The sequence below is a fragment of the Protopterus annectens genome, chromosome 12.part0, assembly GCF_019279795.1.
Source record: "Protopterus annectens isolate FY-2018-M chromosome 12.part0, PAN1.0, whole genome shotgun sequence".
Lineage (NCBI taxonomy): Eukaryota > Metazoa > Chordata > Ceratodontiformes > Protopteridae > Protopterus > Protopterus annectens.
The window spans coordinates 1,235,545,696-1,235,560,226 of NC_056746.1; positions in this window are offsets into that span (position 1 = coordinate 1,235,545,696).

Below are 14,531 nucleotides of genomic sequence, written 5' to 3' on the forward strand. Positions count from 1 at the left end.
TTTGGCCCAAGTTCTGGGTCCAAAAGGTGTGGAATGAGTTATAGACTGGTAGTGCAGGGGTGCTTTCTGCTGCCTTGAACCAGGTCTCTGTTACGGCACAAATGTCGATGTGAGCAAGTGCATTTTGAGATTTCGATTTCTAGCATTGAGCAGATTGCATTTGTTTGTAGCTGTTACAGTGGTAATTTGGTCTTTGGAACACCGCCTAAAAAGGCACTATAGGGATAGCAAGAGCCTTGACCAGTATCTGGAAGCCCAGTGGTGACAGATGCAGGCCATCTCTGGCAAAGCATTGAGGTCTGTCAGTCATGTCATCCCAGGCAGACAGATACTGGATCCCCTTAGAATGAGACCAGAAACTTAGCCAATTGTTGAAATCAATCATTTTCTGCTTGTACTGTGGCATCATTCTGGGTGATGGTAGGATGCTGCTCAGGGCTAGGGTCATATCTGCCTGGGCTACATAATCCAAGGGCTCCTCCATATCTCTTTTCATGTATTCCAGGGAGGTACATCTCAGGTCATTCACACCCACATGTACAATGACAGAGTCATATTTGTACTTGTTGTTGAGGGACCTGAGTGCATGCATTATGTGGTGGATCCTGGCACCTGACAGGCAGCTGACTGTTACTTTCTCCTTATTCAACCTAGTGAGTGGGACATCAGTGTACCTCACTATTGAGTCACCTATGATTAGTGTGTTAGGCATGCTGTTTTGCCTTAGGGGCTTTGGTTGAGTGACACGCTGTTTAAGAGAGTTATGTGTCTTGTGATTAGTGTTGTGTTGTGGTGGTTGAGTGCGTTTCTGCCTTGGAGGTCTCTGCTGTTTGGGTAGATTTTTATTGAGAGCCTCCACAAAGGTGGGTGTGTGGTTTGTGTCTTTATGCAAAGGCAGTGCTGGTGTGTGTTCTGGAGGGCTATGTGTTCCATGTGGTGTGATGCAAGTGTTGACCTTCTCCTCTTGACCAACTATTCCGGTCTTGGCTGGAGACCGTGTGGCTTCCAATTCTCTGTTACAGCTTTACTTAACAAAAGATCTTTTGTTCCACATTTCTTTATTTTATTACCCTTTTGTTCTATTGATATGATTGTTTTTCTAGATGGCTATGAACAGTGTCTGCATCAATTCTAGTATATGATTTGTAAACTGCCAGAAGAAAAGTTATTAGTCTTTAATTCTGATGGCTTTCAGGTTCACTCATAAGGTGGAGAATGTTTTTTCTGCTGTTGTTAGCCAGGATTGTGTCTGTTTGGAATGTGTATGTAAGTACGTTTTACTAAGGGTTAAATCATTGTGTAAAGATATTTATATCTCTAACAAGAAGTTAGGCATTGCATTCGGACCTGGGGTTTTCCATTTGGATTTTCTTAGTTTTCTCTTTATTTCTGTAGCTGTTCCTTCCTCCCATTTCCTGTTTTGTATATTGGAGCTTTTCACTGTTTCTTTTGACTCTTTTGCCCATTTCGCTTCTTTGTTATGTTCAACAGGGACTTCATAAATGCTTCTCCAAAATATATCTATTTTTTTATTATTTTTTGGCAGTATTTCTGTTGCTTTTATTTTATTTTGTTTTGTTTCCCAGTTCAAAAGAAAAACATTTTTAGGTCATCAATGAATTGCTTGTTTATATTTTTCCCTGATATTTATCTGCTTACTGTCAGTGTTTTTCTACTATTGCTGATATTTTTATTTTATCATTGCAAAGTGTATATGATAAATCCTGATCTGTTTTAATATTGTGTGCTATTTTTATCACTCCAGTTGTTGTTCTAACAATTTTTGAAGATTTGTTCCCTTTACTTCATCTTCTAACAGTAATACCTCAATTAGTTGTTTTATATTTTATCTATTTAATACTTCCAGGTAACATTCTAATTGTTTCCTTCCTTTCATTTTTAACTACTTTTTGTGGGAACTCTTTATCTGCTATTAGTTTAACTGCACAGTAGTATAACCTATTTATTTCTCTTACAGTACACATAATACTTTTAATGGTCCTAACTACTGTGTTGATCTGTTTTACTAGTCTTTTAACATTTTTAGGTTTTACTTTCCATAATCTGTTTCTTTCATCTTTCTTAAAATGTCTGTCTCTATCAAATCAAACAGGCCTTCCCTTAGATATTTTTTTCTGAACTGAGAGCAAACTCTTTGCTCTATGTTTCCTGCTCGTTCTCCTGTTGTACACTTCTAACTAGATATTTATATGAGCCTACAGAATGTTCCAGAACACCATCTGCTGCTCCTCCATCTTGGGCCTCATTTGTCTATCATATTGTAATATTGCTTGTGTCAGAGTTTTTGTTGTTTCTTTTTCTTTCCATTGCTGTGCAATTCAGCAATTCTGGATTTTTGTGTGAGTCGCCTACAGAAGTTTCCAGAACATCACTCTATATTGTATCATCTTCAAATATACCCTCCTCCATCTGCAGAATCAGTGGTCCATCATGTTGTGATAGCTCTTGTGTCAGAGTTTCCTCACAAAATCCTTCATTTTGTAGATGGTCTACCACTTCATATTCTATTTATTCAATTTCCACCTCACTAAACATTTTTTTTCTTTTAAACTATATTCCACCTTTGTGATCTTAGTAGGAGGGGGAAGGTGATTCCTTCCTCTATTGTGGCGAATAGCATGTTGTCAGAATATTCTTTTTCATATTCTAAATCATTCATCTTTTTAGTCTGCAAGTATGATGGTAATGCTTGTATGGTGGTGTTGGTGGGCAGCAGATTTGTTGACTTTTTCCTATGCATACAAAGTTAACTCATGTTGCAATGTGAGGAGTTTCTGCTTGACTTTTTTTTTGTTACTTTTTTACCTCTTTTTTCCTCTTCAGTTATGTCTCTGTAATTGTTTTTCAGTCGTGCCTACTAGATGTTGGTGATCTTCATATAAGGATTTACAGAGGTACCATGGGACCTTTAATATCCACCTGAGCTACCCACAACTAAAAGAGACATGACCTTAATTAAAAGCTTGTTCTGGAGAACAGACTGATCATATTTATCCACTGCAGTAACTCTAATGAGACTTTGGCCCTTGAGTTCTGGAATTAATTATTGATTTGGATAACTTATAAAGTTTCCAGAAAAGATGAGCATGCATAATTTGGGGAGAGAGGCTGTGCTGATACAGGTGAAATTCCCATCAAGCTATCAAGCCCTAGTGGGGGTTGGAGCTTGAAGCAATCACCAGACAAGGCATATGGAGTAGCATCACTTCTAGGTCTAGAGTAAGCACATCGTCACATCCCATAACTCGTTGCTGACACAGCATTGTAGTATGGCATAAGCTTGTTGGGTGTAGGGCTAAGAAAAGTCCTGGCATAAGACAGCATGTGTAGTGATGCTAGTTCTGCATTTCTATTTCTCCTTTCCATGCTGCCATGACAACCTCAGCCCTGGAGAAGTACTAGAGTCATAGATTGTTACTAGGCTAACATCCTGGGAGACCTTTCAAAGCCTAGCAGAGTTTTCCCAAAAGAATAATGATGCCCTGTATCCAAATATGACATTGTGGACCAGGCTTTTATAATTTGCCTCTGGCCATATGGGACATGGGTGCCAGGCTTAATGTAAATTTTCTATTTCTATTCATATCCACCGGTCTAGGTTGCATTTAAACTGGGTAATAGACAGACTCAGCTTCACGTGAATGGGAAACCTGTTCCATAGGAAGGGCAGTCTCTGGGACACATATCTGTCTATCCTGCATGTTCTGTTTAAGTCACAGGCAAAATTAAGGTTCCTAGGCCTTGTATTTCTGGTAGTCTTTGACTTCCAAATATGTAGGAGATTCATAAGTGTGGGGTTTGTGGATGCCTTGTAAGCCAGGCATAGATCACCCCTCAACAGTCTGTAGGAGACTGAGTAGATGGAAAGGGCAATAAAACATTCTGCATATGGCTAGTTTGTTACACCTTGTAGTCCTTTTGTAAGGAACCTTTGAGGTCACTCTAGTTGCTGCATATGCCTGGTCAGGTACATAACAAAGGGCATTGTATTCTATGATTCGTCTGATAAGGGCAGAGTACAATGGGATAATGACATCTTTGGACCCGGATGCTATGCCTTTTTTTTAAGTTGTGCAAAATAAAATGATTTCCTCACCACTGTGGCCAAGTGGTGGTTGAAGGTAAAGCTACTATCTACGTGCATACTCAGCTCCCTGAACACTGGGTTGACTCTTAGGGGCATATTATCAACACGATAATTAGCTGGGATGGTTGACTTCCTAAAGGGTACAATTATTAGCACTGAGTTTAAGACCATGGCTTTGCCACCATTTGTTAGTCAGAGATAGACCTTCTTGAAGAATGCTAGTGTCTGCAGGAGAGTCGATGATAACCCCCAGCTTGGAATCATCTGCAAACTTAGTCAGCCATAAATTTTCAGCATTTGCTTACATTTCAGAGAAATAGATACCAAAAAGGAGTGGGCCCAGTACCAAGCCTGGGGGACTCTGTTAGTGACTGGATCCTTGGTGGAGATGGCCTCACCTATTTTGACCTCCTGGGTCTTATCAGTGAGTCAGTTGGCTACCTAGTGGGTGATAAAAGGGTTTAAACCTAAATTAGTGAGCTTTTCTATCATGCCTGAGTGGGGCATTGAATCAAAAGCCTTGCCAGGTTGAGGTAAGCCATGTGCAAAGTCGTACCTTTGTCCAGTGCTTTGGTAACCCTCTCAAAAAAGTCCACCAGATTTAATAGGCACGTCCTTCCATTAACAAAGCTGAACTGTGATGGGTCCAGCATTTGCAGGTTACCTATGTCCTTACTGATCATGTCCATGATGACTCTTAACATGGCCTTACATACGAGGTTGGTAAGGCTTAGAGGCCTGTAGTTACCCAGATCAGTGGTTGAACCTTCTTTGTGCAGGGGAATGACTGTAGCCATCCTCCATTCATTGGGCACAAAACCTGACTGCAGGCTTTTGTTGAAAAGTGATTCAAGTGGACCAGAAAGGTCAAGTTTCATGCTATTTATTAAATATCCTGAGAAGTTATTGGGACCCATCGATACAGTGTTTTTGGCCTTGGAAAGTGCATCAATTACCTGTTCCCTAGTAATGGTTGGAGGGATTGTGTTATGCGCTATTTCCTTTGGACTAGTGGGGAGAGTGGGGGAAGAAATTTGAGTTTAACCTATCAGTAAAAAGACTGGCAATGGCCTCTGGTTCAGTGTGGATGATGTCATTTACAATATGTTCTGCACATTGTTATGTACTCCACTGAGGTTGCAGACATAACTGTAGAAAACTTTGTAGTTGCCCTTAGCCTGAGAAGCTATTTTTTCTCTTTAAATTTAGTCTTTGATGTATTAATTAACCCTCTTACTTTGTCTGTTTAGATTGGTCAGGGGCTTTTAGTATGAATAGCTTTGCTCCTCCTATGCTTGGTGAAGTATTTTTTTTCTTTTGTTGTATAACGGATTGATATTGTGATTCTACCAGGGTAGCTTGTCTTTTGAATTTGTCTTATTTTTAACATGAGTGGACACAGCTCACACTATACAGCTATCAATATGGCTGTACAGAGATTTGATTTTGTAAATAGCTCAGCATATGCTATCATGTTTACTGGGTTTGGGGGTGCTTGGAATTTAGACAAGATGTCACTTATTTGAGAGAGCTTAGCCTTAGAATAGTTCCTAAAGGTTTTGCTTTTACTGGATCCTTGGTTTAATTTTTATTTCAAGTAATGCTGCATTATGGTTAGATAGGATGAGCAAAGACATTGCATTGGGTGAAGTACATCAGCCCCCATGTTCGTGAGTACAAGGCCAAGGATGTTTGTACCCCTGGTAGGAAAATGGACCAACTGTTTCAGAATGTTGGCAGAATATTCATCTCAACCAGACTGGCCACAGAGAGAGTTGAGAAGTGCATAACCATGGCTACTAAGCTACTAGGGAGGAATGAGGGAAATTTAAATGTTGAATAGTTCAATAAGGCAAGAAACGTGATGAACAATGCTCAGCTATGCACAAACTAGATGCTCTCTATAGTTAAAAAATCTGTCTAGACAGTTATGCCATAACAGTGTAGACCACAAACCTTCCTAATGTAAAATAACTGGTTTGGAATCCAAGTGTTTAAACCAGAACAAAGGCACTTAGAATATCAGGCACAATAAGTCTTTACTTGCAATTCCCATCTCAGAAGGGTGGCAGCTACCCCCTTCTCCCAAAAGAGTGTAGATTACAAACTTTCTTAATGTAAAATTACTGGTTTGGAGACCAAGTGCTTAAACCAGAGCTAAGACACTTTTAGAACAACAGAGACAATAAGCTTTCAACCAGCAATTCCTAGCTCACAACGACATAGGCTATCCTCTCCTGCCACAGGAATGTAGACCACAAAACCTGATAATGTAAAATAACTGGTTTGGAGCCCAAGTGCTTAAATCAGAACAAAAACAGTTAGAATAGCAGGCACAATAAGCCTTCACCAGCAATTCCCAGCTCAGAAGGGTGGAGACTACCCTCTTCTCCTACAAGAGTATAGACCACAAACCTTCTTAATGTAAAATAACTGGCCTAAAGCCCAACCGTTAAAACCAAAACTAAGACACTTTTAGAATAACAGACACAATAAGCCTTCAACCAGCAATTCACAACTCAGAAGGGTGTAAGCTACCTCTCCTGCCTCAAGAGTATAGACAACAAACCTTCCTTATGTAAGATAACTAGTTTGAAGCCCTAGTGCTTAAATCAAAACTAAGAGGCTTAGAATAACAGCTACAATGTAATCAGGCTACTACTAAGCAGTAATAAATAATAAAAATAGGAGCTATAGGAGCAGCAGTCAAGCAGAGGATGCTCAGCTTAAGCACCCTGAAGGAACCGAGGGAACCAAAATAATGTTAATGACTCTAATACAACAGTCATCAGCTCAAGCACACCGAAGGAACCAAAGAAACCAAAATAATGTTAATGACTCAAACACAGTTGTCAGCAGACAATCAGTGACAATTTTTTAGGTATAATATTCTTGTTATTCTATATAACTGCACTAACCTGACAGGTGCTTGAATAATGAAAATGGTGCTCCACTCCTAACGACTCCACTAACAATGCTATAAACTGTTGTCCTGGGTATTGATTATGTCGGCTGGGAACTGTAAAATTATATTTTCATGCAATCTGTATCACAGCCATTTGAGTGTCACTTTATATGAATTTGTGTTGACACAGCTATGGTTAGGTTAAAATATTCTGCAAATCTCTAGAATTATTACTGATTTTAAAATTGTTGCAATGCTCTTCTAGTATTCTCACATGTTTACTTTGTACCAGATTCACAAGGTAAGTAAAATATTTTATCATTATTGTTTTTTAAGATTCATATGTATATAAAAATAAGTAAATAATTAATAAACGGTAACGACAACACTATAAAGAGTAATGTTAGACTTGTAAGCTAGTATCCTTTGTTTGCAAAATATTATTTTACAACTAAAATTATTACTGCTTCATAAATATCAGATGTGGAGGATTTAACATACTCGTAAGAGAAGCTCTCCTTCCTCCCCCAAATGGATATTTTATTTTATTTTATTTATTTTATTTATTTTACATTTGTTAACCGGGCTAGTCTGGCTGGATACATGTCCATTTTCAGCAGAGGCCCGAGGAGAAAAGCTCCACTATCAGACTAATACACTACAATATATGAAGTAATTAATAATACTATCTATACAAATAAAACTAAAACTAATATAGTAAAATACGGCAAAATACAAATGCAAATACATTTTTCATGTACAAATCTGACTAGATGACAATCAAAATTAGGTCAGGGGCTGAGAAGAAAAGCTTCAGTATCAAAAAACAATTTAAAGTTAAAACAATATCCATAGTAGCTAGTCATGACAACAAATAGGTCTTGGCTGAAAGTATAAATGTGGTTAATATATAGTGTTAAACAGGCAGGTTAGTATTGTAAAAGATATTAAAAGGTTAGAGATAGGTAAAAGGCAGAAATGATGTAAAGAGAAAGGACATAATAAAGTACAGTTACTGTTAGGTATAGGAATTCTGGACTTAGTGAGGCTAAGGAACAGGCAGTAGGTAAAGGAGAGGGGGAAAAACAAAGATAGTGAGAAATGTAAAAGGTAGCAGGATTATAGGAGGTCAGCTAAAAGACGCAAGAGACAGAAAAAAACAGAGTGGTCAGAGGGGGAGTCAATACAGAACTAAGAACAGAAGAGTGGAGGTTTAAAAAAAGGGACTGTGGAAGTCAGTTTAAGTTAGAACAGAAGAGCAAAAGTACACAGGAGTAGACTGGGGAGAGTAATAAATTTGCTGAGGTCAGTCAGGATTAGAGCAGGGGCATAGCCAGTGAGTTATTAGGTGAGTTTTCATCTGTTTTTTGAAAAGATGGCATGAGCCTAGGGAGGTCAGTTCTGTGGGGAGTTTATTCCAGTAAGAACCGACAGTGTTTGCAAATAAGGAATCACCTGATTTATTATGAGATTTCAAAGTAGTAACTAGTAGCTTGTTGGCTGATCTAAGTGTAGTGAGATTTTTATAAGGAGTGATGAGTTTATTTAGTGTGGGTGTGTTGGAGGGGTAATGTAGAATTTTAAAAGTGATGATTAGTTGCTGAAGTAGTATTAGGTTTGGAAGTTCAAGCCAGTTTAGTTTCTTTAAGTTAAGACAGTGATGAGTTTGGAATAGAGAGCCAGTGGCAAATCTGGCTATACTGTGGTAGGCGGTATTCAGTTTTTGAAGATTAGCTTTAGATATATTGATAAAGGAAGGAGAGGCATACAATAATGTAGAAATGAGGTGAGTTTGGGCGAGAGCCACTCGGGAAGTGGCAGTAAGGAAAGGCTTAAGTCTGTAAAGGGCACCCATCTTTTTATTGACTGACTTGATAGTTAAGTCAATGTGATAGTCAAAATTTAGCTGATTGTCTATGGTTACGCCTAGCAGTTTAGTGGAAAAGTCAGGTTGGATGACAGTGCCATTGCACGATACAATGGAAAAAGTGATAGGGGTGGATTTAGAGGTAGGGGTGAACAATAGAAGTTTGTTTTTTTTGGGATTTAGGAGGAGACAGATATGTTGGAACCATTTTTCTGCTGCAGTGAAGACCTCCTGTGTAGCAGAGTGGAGTTGTGCTGGGGAAGAAGCAGAGCAGATGAGAGTGGAATCATCTGCATACTGTATACAAGTGGATGTTGGGAGGGAAGTGGGCAGGTTGTTTATGAAAATAGAGAAAAGTAGGGGACCTAGGATGGATCCTTGTGGGACGCCGATAGTAACAGGGAGTTGAGAGGATAGATGGCTGTCCCAGAGGACTGCTTGTTTTCTATTAGTCAGGTATGAGTCGAACCACTGTAATGCTTGTGAATCAAGTGAGAGGGATTGTAGGGTATCGAGGAGAAGTTTATGGTTGACCATATCGAACGCTTTTGAGAGGTCTAAGAATAGTGCAGAGGAGAACAGGTTATTGTTGTGGTTTTTATTGATAGAGTCAGTGAAGGAGAGAAGGGCAGTTGAAGTACTGTGGTAGGGTCTAAAACCATGTTGTGAGTCTACAAGCAAGTTGTTATTTAAGAGATAATGTAGAAGTTGATGGTGAATGCAGCGTTCCATTATTTTGGATAGAGGAGATAGAAGGGCAATAGGCCGAAAATTGGAGAGTTCGTTGGAGTTTCCTCCTTTATGGAGGGGAATAATATGGGAGATTTTCCAACAGGATGGGATTTTGGATTCAGTTATGGTTCTGTTTATTAAGATGGAGACTGGGTAGGCTATCTCGGATGCAGCTAGTTGCAGATATTCAGCTGGAAGCTTGTCTGCAGAAGGGGTGCAGGGTTTGAGTTTAGATAGAAGCTTATGTATATAGGTTGTTGAGACAGTACTAAACTTTAGCATGTGTGTGCTGTTTTGAGTGGGGGTAGTTTGGAGGGTTGGGGGGGGAGTCATGGTACTTGCAAGTGAGGTGACTGTTTGAGAGAAAAAGTTGTTGAAAGTGTCAGCTATAATGTTAGGTTGGGTTTGTGCTAGGTTAGCTGGGGTAGGCGTTTTGGTGTTGCCAGGATGGAGTAGTTTGTTTATTCCTGACCAAAATAGTTTTGGGTTTTGGTGTTGGTTTTGTTGGTATTGAAGGTGGTAGTTTTTTTTTGTCCAGAATGGTAAGCTTCTTTGTTTTATTTCTCAGCTGTTTGAAGTTTTGATGGTCAATTGGGTTTTTTGTGGACCTCCATTTAGACCATAGTTTATTTCTAGCTCGCATAGTTTGTTTAGTTGTTTTAGAGAGCCATGGTGCTGCTTTGGATTTGACTCTGACTAATCTGGATGGGGCATGTTGGTTTAGAATTTGTAGGAAGGTATTGTTGAAATGGGTTACAGCCTCATCTATTGGGAGGTATTTTAGAGTAGACCAGTTGTATTCCTTGAGTTCATTTTGAAAGGATGCTAGGTTGAATTCTGTTTTGTTGTGTTTGGTATGGAAAATAGTTGGTTTAGGATTGTTGAATTTTTGTTTAGTGATAAAGGTAAGGAGGTGGTCACTGATATTGTCGGGGAGTATACCTGTTTTATAGGAGAGGGGATTGTTGTTGGTTAGTATCCAGTCTAGAATGGTTTGTTTGTGGGTGGATTTATTTATTCTAGTAGGGGAGTTGATGGTTTGATGATAGTTAAAGAGATTAAGGTGAATGGAGGGTGTGGGGGATTTGCAGGAGTTCCAGTCAATGTTGAAATCACCTAAGATTATGGTTTCTTGGGGAAAGCTACAGGAGGCCCAGCTAAGGATATTTTCCAGGGTATTGATGTTCTTGCCTGGAGGGATGTAGGAACATATTATGTTAATAGCCTTGGATTTATTAACTTGGAGTTTGGTGCAAAGTATTTCAGCATTGCCTGGGGAGGGGGGCAAGGAGTCAATTAAGGCTACCTGAAGTTGTGATTTGTATAGGACGGCCACTCCTCCACCCTTTTTATTAAGACGATCTTGCCTTAAAGTGCTATAGCCTGGGGGAGTAAATTCGTTGTCTTTGGTACTGGGTTTAAGCCAGGTTTCTGTGAGACAGAGGATATCAAAGGCATAGAAATCAATTAAGGCATGGAGTTGTGTTAATTTGTTATTAATGCTACGAATATTTAAGTGAGCAATAGAGAGGGAGTCAGTGGAGAAGGGTGTGCTAGTATAGTTAGCTGTATGGTTTGAAGGGGTGGGATTGAGGAGGGTATTGGGACCCGGGTTGGGGTGGATGTCCCCATGTATCAATAAAAGTGTTTGTGTGGTTTGAAAGATATTTGTGTATTTGATGGGTATTATATAGAACCGTTTGGAGGTTGTGAATCTGTAATGGTGTACTTTATGGTAGAGAGGGGGAAGGTAGGGGCAGGTTGAAAGTATATTAATATGGGTTTGGTCAGGTAGGGGAAGTGTAGTTGTAGTATGTTTGGCTAATACAGGAGTTTGGCTAAGCCTAAGATGTTCGTAGGAGGTAAGAGTGTAGTAGTATAGCAGGATGTTAAGTAGAAGAAGAGGGATGATTGAGTTAAGGGTTAAAGGCATGTTTTTATAGAGTGAAAGGTTAGTAAGTGTAGGACTACACGGTGTAAAATAATAGGGTGAGGTAGTATAGATTAGATAAAAGAGAGAGGGTGTGGTGTTAGGTGTAAGGAGTTAAGTGGTAGATGTGCAGGAAGTAGAGATAGGCAATTAGCTAATTAGGGGTGTGTCTAAGTAAGTTTAAAGGTAGGACCCCTGGGGGTGGGTGGGAATTGGGGGTAGGGTGGAGAGCAGAGTGAGCGAAGCGAACGGAGCGGGGAAGAACAGGTTGCAGAAAACAATCAGGCAAGAAGAGAGAAACAGGTGTAAAGGTAATGGTGAGCTCAAACAGTAGAGAGTTTGAGGAGATTGTATGGTAAGTGGGGGGTAAATGAAATAGTGCTGGGTAAGATAGAGGAGTTGCTCCTGAGAGGAATAGTAAGAGACAAAGGTAGACTAAGGAACAAGAAAGGATTTGCAGTGAGATAGTCAGAAAATGTAGTAGTATGGTTTGTGGTAAGAAGGGCGCCACCTAGTGGCCAGGTTATGAAAGAAATATCAGACAGAGCAAGCAGGGGGTTAACCAAGAAAAAAGAGCAAGAGACGGGGTAGAGAGAGAGGATTATATGGACTAAAGGCAAAAAGGGAGTGAAGGAGAGGGGACCAACAAAAGGCCAATCTAGAGGGGGGGGGGCTGCTGGTTTACCTGGCAGGGGAGTAAAAAAATGTCCTGGTGAGTAAAGCTAAGCAGTACAATGATAGGACATACTTTCCACGAAAAAATCTGGGAGGACAGTCTGTTAAGAGGATGTCTAATCCTATTCAGGATTTCTGGTGTTTAAAAGATGTCCACAGGGCCTCTTAGGTTAGGGAAGGGCAGGGCAGGCCATATTGTATGTATATTATATACTTACACATATGTCTTTGTATTTCAGCTGTGCAGGGAATGTATAACTTTCTTACAGCTTTTTCGTAATAAATTCTGGAACTTTTCTTGTTTTCTAAACATTCAAGTTTTGCTCTTTAGAGCAGGATTAGTAAAGTTAATGTAATGAACTATTTCAGTATAAAGCAGTCTTTTCAGTATTGCTTGTCTGTTAACATGAGACTAAACCAAGAAAGTTGTTCATGGGTTCATAGGTAGGTACTAGGTTATCTGCCCGAAGGCATTTATAAGCCTAGTCGGAATGTGTTGGCTTTCGCCGCCCCCTTAGATTAGTTCCCTGTGCCTTTGTCCAGCAGAGCCATTGAAGTGATCCCTGGGGTAAACTTTCTGTTTCCCATCCACTCGTCAAGGTTTCTCTTGAAGAGGGTTAGCGAGGAGCATGGGAAGTCTCTGGGACAGGAATCTATCCCTCCAGCACGTCCAATTTATTGTTGTGGTGAGGTTTAGATCCCTGGAGAGTGTGGCTCGAGGGGATATAGTTTTCTTTAGGTGGAGCATGTCCATCAATTCTGGGTTGGACATGGCCTTGTATGTCAGGCAGAGATCACCTCTGAGTAGGTGGTATGCAACCGAGTACAGCTGGAGTTTCTTCAGTTGAGCTGCATAGGGCATCTGCTTGAGGCCAGTGATCCTCTTGGTGAGGTACTTCTGTGGTCTTTCCAGTTGTTGCAGGTGTCTTGTAAGGTACATCCCAAATGGGGCATTGTACTCTATGATGGGTCTGATGGGTGATGTGTAGAGGGGCCCAATGACCTCTTTCAATCTGGATGCAAACCCTTTTGTGATTAGGTGGGCCACATAGAAGGATTTTCTAACCACTTTGGCATTGTGATTATAAAGGAGAGGTTACTATCTACTTGGGTCCCCAGATCCCTTATTTCATCTTCTGTATTTAGGGGGCTACCACCTATGTGGTAGTTTGTGGGTACTTTGTTTTTTTCCAAAGGGGATGACTATGCACTTTTTGGCATTTAGCTTGAGGCCATGGTTTTGACACCAGGTATCTGTCTCAGTGAAACCCTTTTGGAGGATGTCTGTGTCAGCCAGAGAGTCAATTATAGCCCCTAGTTTGCAGTCATCTGCAAACTTGGTCAGCCATAGTCCTCCTGTGCTTGCCTGTACCTCTGAGAAGTATATGCCTAACAAGAGGGGTCCTAGGACTGAGCCCTGGGGAATGCCACTTGTAACCGGTTTAGAGTCAGACCTAGCTCCTGCAACTCTTACCATGTGGGTTCTGTCCATGAGCCAGTTTGCAACCCATCTCATGATGTAGGGGTTTATGTTCAGGCTGGTGAGCTTGTCTATAATACCTGAGTGGGGAATGGTGTTGAAGGCCTTGTGAGGTTTAGGTAGGCTGTGTGGACCACCTTTCCCTCATCTATAGCCTTGGTAACTGTCTCAAAGAAGTCCACCAGGTTTAGGAGGCATGATCTGCCCTTAACAAAGCCAAACTGGGTAGGGTCCAGTGTTTGGAGGTTTCCAATGTCTCTGTTAATGAGATCCATGATGATGCACTCCATAGCTTTGCAGGCCAAGCTAGTCAGGCTTATAGGGTGATAGTTCCCGGGGTCCATTGTGGCTCCACCTTTGTGGAGCAGATTAACCGTTGCTGTGCACCACTCTGTGGGCATGTAGCCTGTGGAGAGGCTGAGTTTAAACCGTGTGTTTAGATGAGGGGTTAGTTCATCTTTGAGTTCGTGTAGGACGCAGCCTGGGACACTGTCCGGTCCCATTGATGCTGTGTTTTTGGCTATGGAGAGGGCTGTTTTAACCTGAGTGTCTGTGATTTCAGGGGCACTACATTCTTCTGGTATAGTTACGGGCCCTTTTGGGGGTGAGAGGGGGGTGACATTTGCACTGAACCTGTCTGCCAGGATGTTGGCTATATCGGTCGGTTCAGTGTATTTTGTGCCATTCTGCACTAACTCTGAGCAAATCTGAGAATTGCCACTTAGATTCTTGACATAGCTAAAGAATGCCTTGTGGTTATCTTTGGAGTCCATGGCAATTTTTCTTTCGAAGCTAGCCTTGGATGATTTTATGAGGGAACATAGTTTCCTGCTG